Genomic DNA, 17,491 nt, shown 5'->3' with positions numbered 1-17,491 from the left:
TTTTTTTTTTTTTTTTTTTTTTAAGGAGGGAGAAAGCAAGGCAGTTCTTGTTCTCTTCAGCTTCAGTTTAGTAAAGAAGAAGAAAGAAAATAGTAGTAAAAAGTGGGCCCCTATCTAAACAGTAACAACTTCCTGGGAAAGTTACAGTATTATTTGGAAATTCAGTTGCAACCTGAATAACATGGGAGTGTATGAATACATGGAGACATAGACGGTATGTGGTACCCAGAAGTAGCAGTGGCGGAATCGGTTATATTTTGGCTGCTTGAGGTGCTGTCCTTCCCTCTGAACTTTACTTTTCTTTTCTGTAAAACTAGAATAATAATACCTACTTTTCAAGATTATCATGAAGATATGCTTGGCCTACATTAGGTTCTCAATGATTGGTGGCTATTATGACTATTACTTTTGTTACTGCCATTATTATTTTTATTACTAGTATAATCATATTTGGAGAGTGAAATAGAGAAATTTAGAATTCATCTGAGATTATGGTATCTTTTGGACGAACACTACCCTGGAAGCAAAATATTTTGGTTTCCATAACAGGGAGATAGTATAATGATTAGATTTGTCACCAAAATAGAAGTTAGAAATTAATGCCAACCTTGTGAATTTACTTTAACCAATGACAACATCCTTTTTAAAACCTAGTGGTGGTTGTCCTATTCAATTTAAAAATTACTATTGGCTACAAACTTTTTGAATGTAAGTTTACCCAGCATTTTAGGTTAAAACTGTTCCAAAATTATGATTTCAAGATGGCTACCAGCACTGCCTCATGCGAGCCACCAGCAGCCAACTGAGTTCAGCACCCCCAGGGACCTTCACCTTAGGCCACAAGTCCTCCTGCCTTTTAATAATTACAACTTGGGATATAGTAAAGTAATGTTTTGTTTATATTAATTAATACAACAGTAGGTATGGGTAGGGAAACTTCTAAATCAGTAAAGAATAGGTGAGCCTGGGTGGCTCAGTTGGTTAAGCCTCTGTCTTCGGCTCAGGTCATGATCTCATGGTTCGTGGGTTTGAGCCCTGTGTCGGGCTCTGTGCTGCCAGCTAGCTTAGAGCCTAGAGCCTGTTTCAGATTCTGTATCTCCCTCTCTCTCTGACCCTCCCCTGCTAACACTGCCTCTTTTTCTCTAAGAAATAAAATAAATTTTTTTTAAATTTTAATAAAAAAAATAAATGAGTAAAGAATATTTGCTTTAAGAGTATTTCATTTCTGGGGCACCTGGATGGCTAAGTCAGTTAAATGTCTGACTTCAGCTCAGATCTCACAGTTTATGAGTTCAAGCCCCACATGGGATTCTGTGGTAACAGCTCAGAGCCTGGAGCCTGCTTTGGACTCTGTGTCTCCTGTTCTCTCTGCTCCTCCCCGACCTCTCTTTCTCCCCTACTCTCTCTCTCTCTCTATCTCTCTCTGTTAAAAATAAATAAAACATTAAAAATATTAAAATAAGAAGACTATTCCATTTCCTATAGAACATACTTGCACAAAAGGAGAAAAAATTATTTTTCAAGGAAGTGGAAAACTTTTGAGAATACTAAACTGTAAATCCCCGGGTGTTTTTAGAAAAGTATCTCCTAAGTCTGTGGAGGCAAAATTCAGTTTTGCAATCGCTAGTATTATGACGTGTGTTTTAGAACAACTGGCAGATAATTGCAGGACGTTTTTGCAAGGCATTTAAATATAAAATATTGACACTATTTTTCTTAAAGCTGAAGAGCTGATACGATATAGTCTATGGATATAGTATTACTTGCTGATTGTTTTCTTGTTACAGATTAATTATTTCAATCATCACTTAACTATATCTCCTGATTAAAGTGCAATTTTATTTGAAGTGGACCCTGCAAATAAGTGAATCCCCAAATGTCAAATGTTTTAAATAAACTAATTTGAATCCTATATCTAAATCTTTCTTTCATAAAAAAAAAAAAAGTTTCTCGTCATTTATGTCAAAATTGGACCTCCCAAATGGAGTTACTTTGTAACTATTTCCACCCTTAAACTACAGATTTGGTTCACAAATCAAGTAATTATGTGTACAAAGGGATCTGGGAAGTGCAATCACTTCACTGGCACATGTAAGTAAAATATGGATGCTCAATTTCCATCGTAATGCATGCAAATGATAGACCCACACATACAGGCTTTACAACTGGCCCTACATACAGCCTGTCACTTTGGCTTTTGAATTTAAAGAGATATCCTATTCTTCTGAAAATGTTGAACAACATTTAGCAAGAGAATTGTCTCCAATTGTAATTTTGTTTAAATCTCTTAACATTCATTTCTAAGTAAGTAAATATTGAATTTTGGTACTTAACTTTTTTTTTATCTTTTGTCTGAGAACATTGATTTATTATTGTATTTTATTTCCTAGTGAAACTGGTATATTATCTCCCTTTCTCCCTTAGGTTCTTTAATCCTTGTAGGGCTTCAGATTTACTATGATTTACTAAAAGTATGGCCTAACCTTCTTGACACTCCCTGTCCTATCTGAGAAATGGGACTATATTCATGACTGCCATGTACAGAACAGAGGCTATCATCCAGTGTGCAGTGTCAGAGATGCTTGCACAACTCTACACAGTAGCTCAGCTATATCAGTTAAGATATAGGTCTTATCTTTGTATCAGAGGCTCAAAATTAAGAGTGGCTTAACAAGCTGTAAGTTTATTTCTCTGTCATGGAACAATCTGATTAAATGTAAGCAGATCAACACTGGCATGGCAAACATACAGGGCCAGTGAGTGCTCCCTCTCTCTTGCTTTTCTACCATCCTAGGCTATTGTCCTTATTCACATGATCCAAGAAAGCCAACTGCCGCATCAACATTTCAGGGACCAGGATAAAGAAAGAAGGGAAGAGGGACCACGTTGCCATCCTTGAAGGACATATCCTAGAAGTTGTTCACATCATTTCCTCCCCTGTCATATTGGCCAGAATCGAACCATGTGGTCCTTCCTGGCTGCAGGAGAATCTGAGAAATGTTTTTATTTTCCCAGTAGTGATGATTCAAGCATGCTATGAAACAGAAGTGATGTATTGAACAGATATGTAGTTGGGGGGAGTATATTGATTATATTTCCTTATTTTATATATTCCTGATGCTCTGGCATTTGGAGCTTTAACTGTGGAGAGACTACCCTTCCTGGAGCTAGCTAATTCCTAGAGATGGCAAACAACTCTCCTAGAAGTGTGCTGTCAATATACAAACCAACCAATCCAGAGTCCACACCTCCAACCAACTCCTTTATCAGGCTCAAACACCAAGCCAACACCTGCCCTAGAACTCCCCAGGGCCAGGTACCAGACCACTAGAGACCATCTCTGTAGCCCAGAGACTGCCAAAAGTATTCAGACTATCCCATCCTAAAGTTTTCAGTATAGCTACCCTGTCTTGCCCATTACTTGCCACACATAAAATAAAATAAAATAAATAAAATAAAATAAAATAAAATAAAATAGAAACTAATAATTTATTATTAGCATGACTTTGGGCCGTGCTCTGCTTTCACTCCTCTTCTGGCTCCTGACCATCCCTGTCCTTCTCCAAGTGGCCCTTTGCATGCAGTGCATCTATTCTTAGAGATCTGTGAGTGCAGACTTCTTCCTTTGTAATGATCGTTTCAATATCTGATATCTTACCATGTCTAATGAAAACACATCCTGGGTACATTTCCAACTTAGGGAATAACTAGAAGCCTCTGCCAGAATGCCCATTATAATCTTCCACATATACTGCGGTGATTGTTCAAGGGTTAAGCGTCTGGTGAATCCTACCTTTGTAACTTTGTAAATACCAACATTCTTTACAAATACAAAGACAGTTATTCAATCCAAGAGTAAAAATTACCTTAATAAGAAAATTTTAAATCTTTAACATTAATTCTGTCATGCAGTTGAAACTAATAACCTTCATCTCAAACTTTTATTCTGACTTAGTAAACACTGTCAAAGGAATGGCCAGAGTTGGACTTATGAGTGATGAAATCTCATCACAATGGTTGGTGGTAAAAAGACAAATAGAAACGAGATCCCTCAAGTTTTAGAAACGTTCTAGTCTTCTTGTCTTTATTTGGTTGATGGTAATGATGGTGGAAATTTCTACCATGAATTACTGAAATTTTACTTAGTTTTCATTTTCACTACCTTTAATTTTTATCATTGAGCACCAAGGGAGAAAACTAAAAAGATAGACTCTTCCATTGTTGCCTTTAACTAGTCACACTGAAAAGAGAGATTTTTTTTATCCAAACTATTTCTCAGCTGTTGAGTTTCAAATGCCACACTTATTACAAGGAAAAATCTCCCAGCAAAATCTGTAACAAAAAATATGATACAATTACTTCATATGACAAACTGGTCGTGTGGTCGATAAACTTACTGCATGTGAGAATGGCCAGTGTACTTTTTATATTACACATTCCTGGGTTTCACTCATAGAGATATTTTAGTAAGTCTGGGGAGGGTCTTGGGCATCTGCATTTACAAGCATCACCAGTAAGTCTCTTAAATATACATTTACATTTCTTTGGAGACACCTTTGAGATATAATTTGCATACCATACCATTCACCCATTTAAATTAAATGTTTTTTATTATATTCACAGAGTTATGCATGCACCAGCAGGAACATAATCCAGACCATTTTCTTTACCACAGAAAGAAATACCACAGCCTTTAGCAGTCAACCCCATTTGCCCATACTCCTAGGCCATACCCATAGCCCTAGGCAGGCCTATTAATCTACCTTCCATCTCTATAGATTTGCCTTTTCTGGACATTTCATATAAGTGGAATCATACAATATGTGATTTTTTGTATCCTAACTTTTTTCTCTTAGCATTATGTTTCCAAGGTTCATCAATGTTGTAGCATGTCTCAGTATTTTAGTCCTTTATATTGCTGAATAATATTCCCTGTATGGATACCATAATTAACTTATTCATCCATCAGTTAATAGACCTAGAAGTTGTTCCCATTTTTGGAACAATGCTACCATGAACATCTGTATGCAAGTTTTTATGTTGACATATGTCTTCATTTCTCTCAGACATATATCCAAAGGTGGAATTGCTAGGGCAAGTGGGTAACTTTGAGAAACTACCAGACCATTTTCCAAAGTGGCTGCACCATCTAACATTCCCAGTGTTAGAGACAGTGTATAGGTCTCTAAATTCTGCATATTCTCACTTAAGTTTGTTATTATCTGAAATTTTGATTCCAGCCATCATAGTGGGTGTGAAGTAGCATCTACCTCATCATGGTTTTGAGTTGTATTTTCCAAGTGGCCAATGACATTGAGCATCTTTCATGTGTTTAGTGGTTATTTGTATATCTTCTTTGGAGAAATGTGCATTTATACACTTTGTTCATTTTTAAAAATTAGGTTGTCCTTTCGTTATTGAATTGTAACAGTTGTTTAACTCTTCTAGATAGAACTTTCTTCTCAGATACATGATTTGGAAAAAAATGTGTCCTATATTATGTGGGTTTTCTTTTCACCTTCTTGATGCTGTCCTTTGACACCATGGAAGTTTTTAGTTGTGATGAAGTCCCATTTTTAAATTCTTTCATCTATTGCTTGCAACTTTACTGTCAGAGCTATAAAATACAAATTCTTTTCTTCAGTGGCACAAGGTATACATTGGAAAATACTGATCGAGTGGCAAATGGTCCTTGACTTGAACCAGTTCATTCATTTGGAGTCCGCTCTTGTAGATTTATTGAGAGCCTTCCTCTGCAGAAAGAGTAGCCTAAGCCATGCCCCAGTAACAAGATGCTGCCTTCCATTTATTTATTCATCTAGTGGCTATCCAAGCATTACAGGCATTGTGAAAAGTAGAAAGAGGTGCCAGCTATGGAAAGATAGAGTCCCTTGATAGAAGTCTTGGTAGGTTGTGTCAGAGGTGGAAGAAAACTTGCCCCTTGCTCCTGTCTATTATAGACCTGTGCTGGGTCAGTGGCTTAACTAGCAGAGCTCGGATGCTCTTTCAACCCCTTGCTCATTTGCTTGGCTGGACACTTGTAAGTTCAAAGACTGCACAGCCATACATGGTGGCCATGGCCACTTTCTTAGGTGCTTTATTTTGTTATCTCATCAGATCTTGCTGTTAACTCTGTTGCACAGATATTGTTATTACTCTTTTACCAGTGAGGAAACTCAGGCAGGTCAGTTGGCTCGCTCAAAGTCACAAAACTAGTAAGTAGCAGAACTGAGATTTACACCCCCATCCTATGACTTCAGTTCTAAAAGGCTTTCCACTCGGCCATTTTTTTGTATTCTGTTTGTCACTCAGGTTTTAAGACCTTAAAGCTTATTAAATTCCTCCAAGTGAAACCAGATCAGGAACTGCCAGACATGTCAGGAACCTATTTACCTTGCCAGAGTCTGTACGTACATTACTACTTCCTTCCTGTTGCTTTCCTATATCAAACACCTGGCCTTTCAATTTAGAACTTTTGGAGGCTTGGCAGTGGCTTTTTTTTTCCCCCTTATTGCTGAACCACAGCCAGATCTCCTCTACCGTCATGCAGTTGCCAGAATGCTATGAATCAGAAGAAATCTTGGAATTTGGTATGGAATTGCCTTATCACTGGAATGCCTGGAAGCATTTTATTCAAATGAGAAATAAAGGTCTAGGGTATGAAGCACACATACAATCACATAAGGGTGTAGATAGAAAGCCAAGGGACAATGGTGGAGGAGACTGGAGGAAAGTCTTTTGTAATTTCTTTTTCACTAGTCAAACCTGTTTTCGCTAGCAAGATACATATTGCTGCATTTTTAGACAGCCCGATAGCCGATTTTTCTCCTCACCAGCATCTCTCACACTGCCTTCCACCAAACTATATGCCACTATTTTTTGTGAAGAGTACTGCCTATTTCCTCTTCTCCTCAAGGGAGAGGTAAAGGGGAGACTCTAAGAGAAGAAGTCACAGAAATTGAAGATGTTTTTAAGAAGTGGAGCTCAGTATATCCAGTCAGTAAGGAAATCTGTTGGATCAGCCTTGTGCCTACCCTAGAGGAGCCAAAGTATTTGGTGAGAAGTAATTGGAAGAAGAGAGGGCCTAGGTAGCCTAACTTCCCACTGTTTGGTCCGGCAAAGACCAGGATTTGGGGATTTTTTGTTTGCTTGCTTTTTTTTTTTTTTTTATGAGCTAAATGATAGAGCAGGAAGAAGTTGCACTAAAGCTGCCTTGCTGGTGTCCCCAAGAGTAGCCTGTCAGACTAGAGAACCACAGCAGTGGGCGATATGGAGCCTATCGACTGAGATTGAGTTGAGGTGAGTGAAAGAAGAAGCACATTCACACCTCAGAGGGCAGGGAGTTTCCCCGGGAGAATGTCCTTTAAAGACTCCTGGAGAGTGCCCTCGTGTCCCCTGGGTGGCCAGCACTGGGACACCTGACACACAAGAGCAGCAGCTGTCAGTCCCTGTTAGCCAGGGAAGCTTTAATGATCCCAAAAAGGGTTATAACAGCGGCCTGTGAGTAAGAGGGTCTTGTCCCTTTCCTTCAGCCTTGCTTCTGTCTCTTCATAGCAGAAATGCTAAAATCTAGAAAAGAGCAAGGATGAGATCCCAGAGCAGCCTGCACAGCCTTGCCTCATGTCCCTGTCAGGCAGGATCAGGAAGAGTAAAAACTCGGACATCCGCCCTCTCTAGTTCATGTCCCTTGAGCTGTAGGCATAGAAACTTTGGTGGAAGGAAAGCCTTAATTACTATATGATATTAGCATTTTGAACTATGTAAAAAAAATTTTACATTAATGGAAAGTGTGCAGATAGTTACAGAAATTTACTCTCCATGGGAAGGGGACATGTGACATAGCAGTGTGGGCAATGGATGGAAACAGAAACAGTCGCATTCCGGTTTTTACTTTTTGGCCTGGAATCTGCCAAATAACCTGGTTTCAAGTAACCTGATTTTTCATTCACCTTTGTTTTTCACTACTCCTGCTCCCACTGTTTTCTAAACATCAGCCATTCATCTGTTCCCAGATTAACACTGTCCTCTCTCAGGTTCTTCTGGTGGCCATCTGTAACTACCATCTCTGTTAGGCATATCTGGGCCATTTTAGGAAATGATTCCCAATTATAATCCAGTTTCCAGCTTATTCCTCAAGTGTGAGCACTCTCTTGAAATCTGCTTCCCCACTTCTTCACCCTCCAAAATGCAATTGTCTTTATCACAGTAGGTATTCTTTCCTATTTTATTGATAGCCTCATATCCTATATGCCTCTCTTTATGAATAGGGTAAAATTGTGCCTTTAGACCTCAGAATACATTGCCTCAAAGGTACGACCAAGACTATGCATTGAAGAGTACAGAATTAACAGTATTCTTGTTTAAGATTCCCTTAGGAAATTGCTTTATTGCCACTTGGGTTGCTAGGTAGTTGCATCCCCCCACAAGAAGAAAAGGAATTTTCTTGGTCCCTAGAAAAGGAGCTCAGGGGAAGTCATGGGTGTTGACCATACAGAGTGAGGCCAGAAGGCCCAAAGAGAAGCATCTGAGTGAGAGGGGGCATCTTCTCTGCCAGCCACATTTTGGTTTCAGGCTTCCTTGTTTCTTCAGAATACCTTGTGTATTGATTTCCTTCCTTCCTTGGAATCTCTCTGCCATTGCTTCTTCCCCTTCCTAAGCCACTGTAGAACACACTGGCCTCTTGGGGATTCATAAGGGTGTTTACTATAGGGGAGGGAGTAATCAGAGAAAGAAAAGGAGGAGTAGATAGAGGGAATAAAATGAGTCCTACCATCTGCCAGCTTTCCATCAGCCTTTCCTCTGATCATTTAAACTTATTGGGGGCCTGGGTGGCTCAGTCAGTAAAGCATCTGACTTTGCCTCACGTCATGATCTTGTGGTTCATGAGTTCAAGCCCTGCATCAGGCTCTATACTGACAGCTTAGAGCCTGGAGACTACTTGGGATTCTGTGTCTCCCATTCTCTCTGCCCCTCCCCGACCGCCCCCCCCCCAAAAAAGAAACATTAAAAAATAAGTAAAATAAAATACTTGTGGTCACAATCTTAGGATCCTTCAGGTGGGAATCAGTCCAGAGACCAATTTCTTTGGGCCTTTCTAGTGCTTAAAGATCCGGAAGCAGTGAACCAACAGTCCTACATTCGGATTGGCTGCAACTAGGTAGGAATAGGCTCTCTTGATTCCATATTGCTCACCATTTGCTATTGTTCACTTCTCTGCCAATTTCATTCGTTTGTGGTGTCCTCATGACCCTGGTAAAGAATTTGAGTTCTCAGTGTTTCTTGAGGCAGGGAGTATGTTTTATTCCTATTTTCATTTCTATTCTCTAATGATTGTTCTTAGGACATAGAACATTCTCAACAGATGTATTCATTCCACATCTATTTAACATATATATATGGAGTTCATACTATGGGCCAGGAATGGTGGAAAGGAACTGTATATAATGTGAACCTGACATACAATGACCCTACTCTCAACAGGGCTTTCACCAGTGATTACATGTTAAAGTAGGAAGATTTTTCATTAGCTGAATACACATTAGACCTCTGAGAGGGAGAAGAGGCACTAAGATTCAGATGAGGGATCCCGCTAATGAGGCAGTACTGGATGTAAGAAGGTAGCCATGATGGAATCCTGCCATGAGGGAAGATGGCTAAAAGGAAGGAGCCGTGAATGCCTTCACAGGCCTCCCTGGTATCCTAAAACTTACAGCTTCATCTTGTCCCAACCATGACACGAAACCGGTGTTGCCAGTTCCTCAACTCTTGCCAGCCAAGTGGTGATAAGAATATTGAGAATTCTTGGAAATGTGATCAGTACCCCTTCTGTATTCCTCACCTTTATCATTTCCATGCAGACTGGCCCAATTTCTCATCACAGTCCCTAGATCTTTTAGCCCTAAGAGACTTCTCTGCGGGTGCCTGAGCAGTTCAGTCAGTTAAGTGTCTGATTCTTTTGGTTTTGACTCAGGTCAGAATCTCACAGTTCATGACAGCACAGAGCCTACTTGGGATTCTCTCTCTCTACCTCTCTCTCTGCCCCTCCCCCACTCACACATGCTCTTTCTCTCTCTCTCTCTCTCTCAATATAAATAAATAAACTTTAAAACAAAACAAAACAAAAAGAGCCTTTTCTGGCCACCACAGCCCAGTCTGCCTGCACTCTCACAGAAGTGGCAAGGGATTAACACTTTTTGGGAAAGCCTTCAACCAGTAAGTGTATAAATCCCCCAGAAGGCGGCTGCACATGTTCTCTACTGTTTTTCAGCATTCTCCAGTGAGAATCAGCTCCAGTTCCCTATAGTAACAGCCTGCTTGAAATGCCTCCAGTAGCTCCTTTCCTTCCTTGTCTCATTCTGTCTTCTCTGTAGGTATTTCTTGGTCTTGCCTCCTAAGTGAACTACTTGCATTTGTTTGTTTGTTTTTAATCTTTTTTAAAACATTTATTTATCTTTGAGAGACAGAGAGACAGATCATGAGCAGGGGAGGAGCAGAGAGAGAGGGAGAACAGAATCCGAAGCAGGCTCCAAGCTATGAGCTATCAGCCCAGAGCCCGATGTGGGGCTCAAACCCATGAACTGTGAGATCATGACCTGAGCTGAAGTCGGACGTTCAACCAACTGAGCCACCCAGGCACCCCAAACTGTTTGCATTTGAATTCTTGTCTCAGGGCTTGCCTCTGTGGGAATGCAAACTAAGCTATTTTCCTAACTTTGTTTTTCCTTTTAAGTTTCTGTAAAAAGTGCCATTGGAATTTTGATAAGAACTGCATAGAATCTATAGATAGCATTGGATAATATGTACATTTTTACAATATAAACTTTTCCAAGATATCTTTCCATTTATTTGGGTCTTCAGTTTTTTTTCCCTCAAGGCTTTATAGTCTTCAGTGCATAGATCGTTCACATCTTTGGTTAAATTTATACATAAGTATGTTATTGATTTTGATACCATTGTACATAGGACTGTTTTCTTTATTTCTTTTTCAGGTAGTTGTTACTACACAGAAATCCAACTGATTTTTTATGTTGACTTTTACTGAAACTTTATTGAATTAGTCTATTAGATCTGAGAGATTTTTGGTGATATTTTTAGGATTTTCTATATACAAGATTGTTTCATCAACAGGGACAATTTTATTTCTTCCTTTCTGATTTAGATGCCTTTTATTTCTTTTTCTTGGCTAATTGGTCTAGTGAGGACATCCAGTACTGGGTTGATCAACAGTGATGAGAATGAACACCTTTATCTTGCTCCTAACCTTAGAGAAAAAGCTTTCAACCTTTCATGTAAAGTATGATCTTAGCTATGGGCTTGTCATATATGGCTGGCCTTTTTACCATATTGAGAGTAGAATGGTAGTTGCCTGGGGACTAAGGGTTGGAGGAAATGGGGAGATGTTGGTCAAAGGGTACAAACTTTCAGTTTTAAGATGAATAAGTTCTGGGGATCTAATGTACAACATAGTGACTGTAGTTAACAATACTGTAGTGTATATTTAAAAGTCACTATGAGAGTAGAACTGTAATGTTCTCACCATAACAACAACAACAAAATGGTAATTAGAAGATAAAAGAAGTGTTAACCAACTGTATTGGGGTAAATATTTCGCAGTATATAAATGTATCAAGTCACCGCATTATACACCTTGAACATACATAAAGCTGTATGTTCATTATATCTTAGTAAAATAGGAGAGGGGAGAGAGAGAGATTATATGAGATGATATGGATAGAGGAGTCAGTCACAGGTAGCTACTACCAGAGAGAAAAAGAGACAAAAGTTTCCAAAAGAGTTGCAGAAATATGGGGGATGGGAAGGGCTGTTACACATACTGAACTGCATTTTTTTAATGTTTTTGTTTTTTTTTTTTTTTTGAGGGAGAAAGAGAGAGACAGAGTGTGAGAGAGGGAGGGCCAGAGACAGAGGGAGGCATTGAATCTGAAGCAGGCCACAGGCTCCAAGCTGTCAGCACAGAGCCTGATGCAGGGATCAAACCCATGAACTGTGAGATCATGACATGAGCCGAAGTCAGATGCTCAACTGACTGAGCCACCCAGACGCCCCTGAACTGAATTTTTGAGGAAGTCTGTAAATTCAATGCAATATTTAAAATCAAATTATTTCAGCTTTGTGGTGACTAAGAAAAAGAGTTTTTAGTGCCTTGTTCTTTTCTCTTGTTCTCTAATGCTTCCATTAGATGCTGATGTCCAGCAGCCAGAGACCCTTGTATCCTTGCAGTGATCAATTTCTCTGAACTTCCTGTTTTGTTAGGATGGCATTTAATGCTTTCCTTCCACCATTCAACTTTGGTTTGAATTATTAATTCTAGAACACCTTTAGAAACTTTGGGAAGCCTCAGTGGCTCAGTTGGTTAAGTGTCTGACTTCAGCTCAGGTCATGATCTCATGGTTTGTGAGTTTGAGCCCCACATCAGGCTCTGTGCTGACAGCTCAGAACCTGGAGCCTGCTTTGGATTCTGTCTCCCTCTCTCTTTCTGCCTCTCTCCTGCTGTCACTTTGTCTCTTTCTCTCTCTCAAAAATAAACAAACATTAAAAAAAAAAAAAACTTAAAATGCCCCCTGAGTTCATGACCTCTAATGTACCATTTTTTATCATGGAAAAATAAGAAATAGAAATTTCTCTGCATACAACAAGATTACCTTGAATACCTGGGATTCAATGTCTATAGAATATGTGCATGCAAGTGATTTTCCAGTAAAGGAAATTTGTTGAGCTATCATTCTTCCCCAATCCATTTGTAGTCAGTGACATGTTTTTAAAAGATGGCTGATTGGACCAGCCAATGGACACACACACACACCCCAATATTTTTTTTTCCCCTTTAACTTCATTAGTCATTACATAGATAAATAGCCTGGGCTACTCTAATAAATTCATTTTTTCTATAGAGATTACAAACTTTTTTAGGCTGAGAAGCAATTCTTACCTTTTGAGTAATGCCTGAATGCCTAAGGTCTAAAACAGTACACATTAACACGCTTGGTAAATGCTTGTCGCATTGAACAAAGAAAATAGAAACTAAATTGAGAGCAGTCTGTTTGTGATAAGTATTTGCTGACTCTTACAGATATTCTTTTCTAATTTTTTCTTGATGCATTATAGCAAATATTTGATGTCCTTTGAATTGCAAAGTTAAATGGGATCATTCATATTTTTTGACAAAAGCCTAAACCCTCTGGAATTCAACTCGTCTTGCAATTCTTTTCACTGAAAAAAACTAAAATGGAATGCCTGCTTGTTACTTTTGTGTCTTGTTCTGATACCTATACTGGAGTTCTCCAAACACTCTTCTCACTACTTAGAACTTCTTTTGTTTCCTGTCACGCTTTCCACCTTTGCTCATCAGAGACAGTAAGGCTGCCATGGTGGCTTTTGGCTCCATCCATCGTACTTTCATTAAACTTCTTGTCTCTGGGTCCCATTGTACTCTAATTAAATAAATGGAATCTGGTATTCCCTGAAAATCAATAGCAACTACTAAAGTTTTGCCTCTTCAGAAAACCTCCGCGTTGTTCTCTGCCCTGCCACATAGTTTGTAAGATCTCTACCGCTTCCTTGTGTTCAGAAACCTAATTCTTCAGTTCATCTCTGTTCAGTGAGACAAAACGCTTAGTAAAAAAATGACCTATATTTCTCAGGCTGTGGAAAGGAAAGAAAAGAGTTTGAGAAAGTGACTACGGAGGGGAGTAAGGGTGATACTATCTTTGATTCAGTTTAGTTAGACTGCTTTATTTATGCCTTAATCTTTTCTTTATAAAAACGATGACATGTTTGATACTCAGCTCCAGAGCCTCCCAGGGACGAGTGCACATGTGCTGAGCCATTTGGCCGCCTTGTGGACCGACTCAGAGAGCCTCTCTTCTCCCTAATGAAGTCATCTCCTCTGGAAAGCCCAGCCTTTCCCATCACTCCATGTTGGGACTTGGCTTTGGCTTGCATAGTTCCATCGTGATGTAGATGGTCTTCCAGTTAACTTCTGGAATAATCTGCCCAACCATGAACAGGACATTTACAGCAAAGAAAAAAAAACTTTTATTGAAAGCAACACTTTACTGTAACATTTTGATTTGGGGGTTGGGGAGCAAAGTCTCACTCTGGGAAAAATCAAATTTTTCATGGCTTTCTAAAGATATTTGTCTGTGTTTACTTTCTCTAAGTAATTTATATACTTCAGGCTAAAGAGTAATAAGAATGTCCCCATCGCTTAGCATTTTGTAGAGTTTCTTTTATTTTTTAAAAGGCAGCAAAGACCTCATATTACTTCTGCATTTCCTAGAAAACCAAAAAGCATTTAAAGTGTTGAATAAAATATCTGTCCCTAAATTATACAAAAATTAAAAAATAATGAAGTAATTTTAGAGGTTGGTTTCCTTTTTCCAGGCACTGTGGAATTCATTAAAGGTGCGTTTTTTAATGTCACATTTTTTCACCACCCAGAGAGGATATTTGCTCCATTGTGCCTAGGATCAGCCAGATCAGGGACTTGAAATGTGAGCCCGTTTTCTGAATGTAAGTGGGACTGGAACCTTGTCATTCCCAATGAAGCAAAAGATGATACCATGTCTAAGAACACTTCACCTGATCAATAAAAAAGGAGAAGACTGAAATGTGATCCTAAAGCTCACGAGGAGGTTTAGATGAAGATAATGAAATTCCCTGGAGACCTACCTGCCAGCTGCACCTTTCTTGCCCAAGTCATTGGCTGGATGCCCCTGACCTCTGCCAAGTTCCTGAAGACAAGATCAAGGCAACGAAGCAAGGCATGTAGCCTCTGGCTTCTGGTTTCTTGTAGACATCAATGCTAGCAATGAAGATCTTGCTTTATCTATCCCTGACACCATGGAATTTACATACTGAGCATCCCCAGTACAAGAACATGATTTAAAGGGGGATACACAGAATGAGATTTTAATTACTGTTTGATTCAGACTTAAGTATAATGGACAGATTAGTTTTACATTACAAATTAGTGTAGTGGACAAATAAAAGTTACAAAAATATACTTTCCTATTCAAAAACTTGTGATAATTTTTCAGACCTGGGAGAATCAGAAATAACTGCTCTGTCATTCTCTTTGTCTTCCTGAAGAGAGAGACAGGGAGAAAGAGGGAAAGAGGCGGGGAGAGGGGGGAGAGAGAGAGAAGTCCTCAGGGACAGGTAAATAGAAATAATACAGGTGTAGACTCTATTCTGAATGTAACTTGTATGTTCTCCTTTTTATTCTCTCTCCATTATAGGTAGCTAAAGGGGAAAATCTGCTTTGGAGAAATCAAGCTGATATTCAAGTGTGTCATTTCATTTCAGTTATTTGACAGCCTGAAGAAGTATTTAATTTTCTAAATGAAGTTTCAAGCCAGAGTAAAGAAAAGGCATGTGGTATAAAGCTTTTCAACATTGTCCATCTTCTGATGGGTGAAGTCTTCTTGAGAAAGTGCCTTTGCCCAGTAGAACTGCTCAGCCAAGAGTTGTAATGTCCATGGACATTATACGGAACTATAAATGTTAGAGGGCTAGAGAAATACATTTGGCAAGATAAAGGAAAATACTTCAGGATGTAAGTAGTTTCTGACCCTTAATTTTTCATCATGTTTCATCATGTAAAGATGGCATTACTTTTAGTGACTATTGAGTATTAACATTTCCTTGAAAATCTGCAATTGGTTGCTCTCTTCTGCTTTAGGTTTCCTTTGTAGAAGTGTTTTACTTAACTGATGAAGGGAGAGCAGGGTAATAGAGAGATAATAAGCTTTTCAGATGGGCAGATCTTCCACTTAGAAGTACCCTTGGGCAAGACATTTAAACTCTTTGAAACTCAACTAGGTTTACTCAAATTTAAGAATGAGAACAATAGTACATACTTCAAAATGTTTTAGAGAAAGGTCTGTCTTTCTCTAAAGATAAATAGATTCTCTGAAGTATAAATTCCAATAAAGATTCTTTTATTTCATTTTTCTCCCTTTTTGAATGAAGTGATCTTGATTATAAAGTTGCTGTATAAAGCTCTGAAAAAGACCACCGTACCCAGTGTCAAGAATTATGTTCTGGTAACAGCTCTGCTTTCATTTGGGTGACTTTAGGAAATGTCACTTTCTGAGCTTTTTAGTTTGGTTATCTGTTAAATCTAAAGGTTGAAATCCGATTCTGTTCTGTCACTCTGTTATTCTAAATATTTAATGAAATAGAATTTCAATGTTAAGAATAGTAGTATGATAACTATACTAAGAACAAATAGATCATTGTCAAACAAAAAAAAATTATTCCTAAATCCTATAATTAATAGTTACGTTATTTACGGTAGTGAGCTGATAAAGAAATAAATAAAAAGAAATGGATAACTCACATTTTGAGAACTGAAATTCCAACAAAACATGCACTTGTTTATCACTTAAAATCTAGCATCATGCAGAATGCATACAGCCTGCAAAAGAAACTTAGAAAAGAAACCTGGTAGATGTGCATGTACAGAAGTCTAGGCTTCTCCATGTTTTAAAGTGTGAGTGTAAGGCCCACCTACTCAAAGAAACTCAGAGGGAAACTGGACTTTTTTGCTTTAATCCTCACTATTGTGTTTGATATAATTTTGTAAGTTGAGATGTCAGTGAGAAGAATGATGAGGATGCTTCCATGTTTGTGTAGAAAGAAAAGTTTGCTATCCATCCCAGCATCCCCAGTATTAAACTGATGTGCACCTTGGACTTATTTTGTTCCTATTGTATGAACTCACACTTGACTTCAAAGCAAGGGAAAATACAAAGTCCCTCTTTTCTAAGGGGCAGAAATCCTTTGTGTCAACTGGTTGACCCTTTGCTCTCTAAGGTCCTATAGGAAATCTTTTGTAACACAATGCAGAGTACTCTTCCTTGTGTTGATGTTGTTTACATAGTTGGTGGGCCTGGCTGAAAACAAAAATCAAACTCATGAAAGATTAGGGTCCCATTTCCTGACCACAAGGAAGGGGATTGGGACATCCAAGCAGTCTATTACTCAGAAAAATTATTAAATATTCTACCAGGAGGGGCACTTTGTAAAATTGAGAGAAAGGAAGAAGGAAGAAAGCAAAATCGAGACTTATGTACATTTGTGGCAGAGTAAGAGACTGTTTCAATCCAACAAGGGATTTGCTTCGGGGAATTTCCTGTCCAGCCCTTTATTATTACCAGGATTTTTGTAAATTGGGCAAAGACTCCTCTTTGGGCAGTTCCCGGGAAAGGCAGTGCTTACACTTTCCCTCTAGGTCTTAGAAGGATCTCTTTTTCTCTCCGTCTCTTTCAGGTTTGGCAGAAGGCGCAAGCCTGACACTTCCCTCAGATGGGACGGGCAGGCTTTGTGGCCGCTGTAACCAAGTTCTTTGCTGATTTTACAGAGTTTCCCAAGAAGAACTGAGGGTGCTCAATTGTCTAGTGCTGGCCTGCCCCGCAAGAGCCTGAGGGCTCCTCTCCCCTAACCCAGAACTGGCAGCGCAGGGGGC

Source organism: Crocuta crocuta, unplaced genomic scaffold, assembly GCF_008692635.1.
Source record: "Crocuta crocuta isolate KB4526 unplaced genomic scaffold, BGI_CrCroc_1.0 scaffold162, whole genome shotgun sequence".
Taxonomy (NCBI): Eukaryota; Metazoa; Chordata; class Mammalia; order Carnivora; family Hyaenidae; genus Crocuta; species Crocuta crocuta.
Note: the sequence above shows the minus strand (reverse complement) of the source record.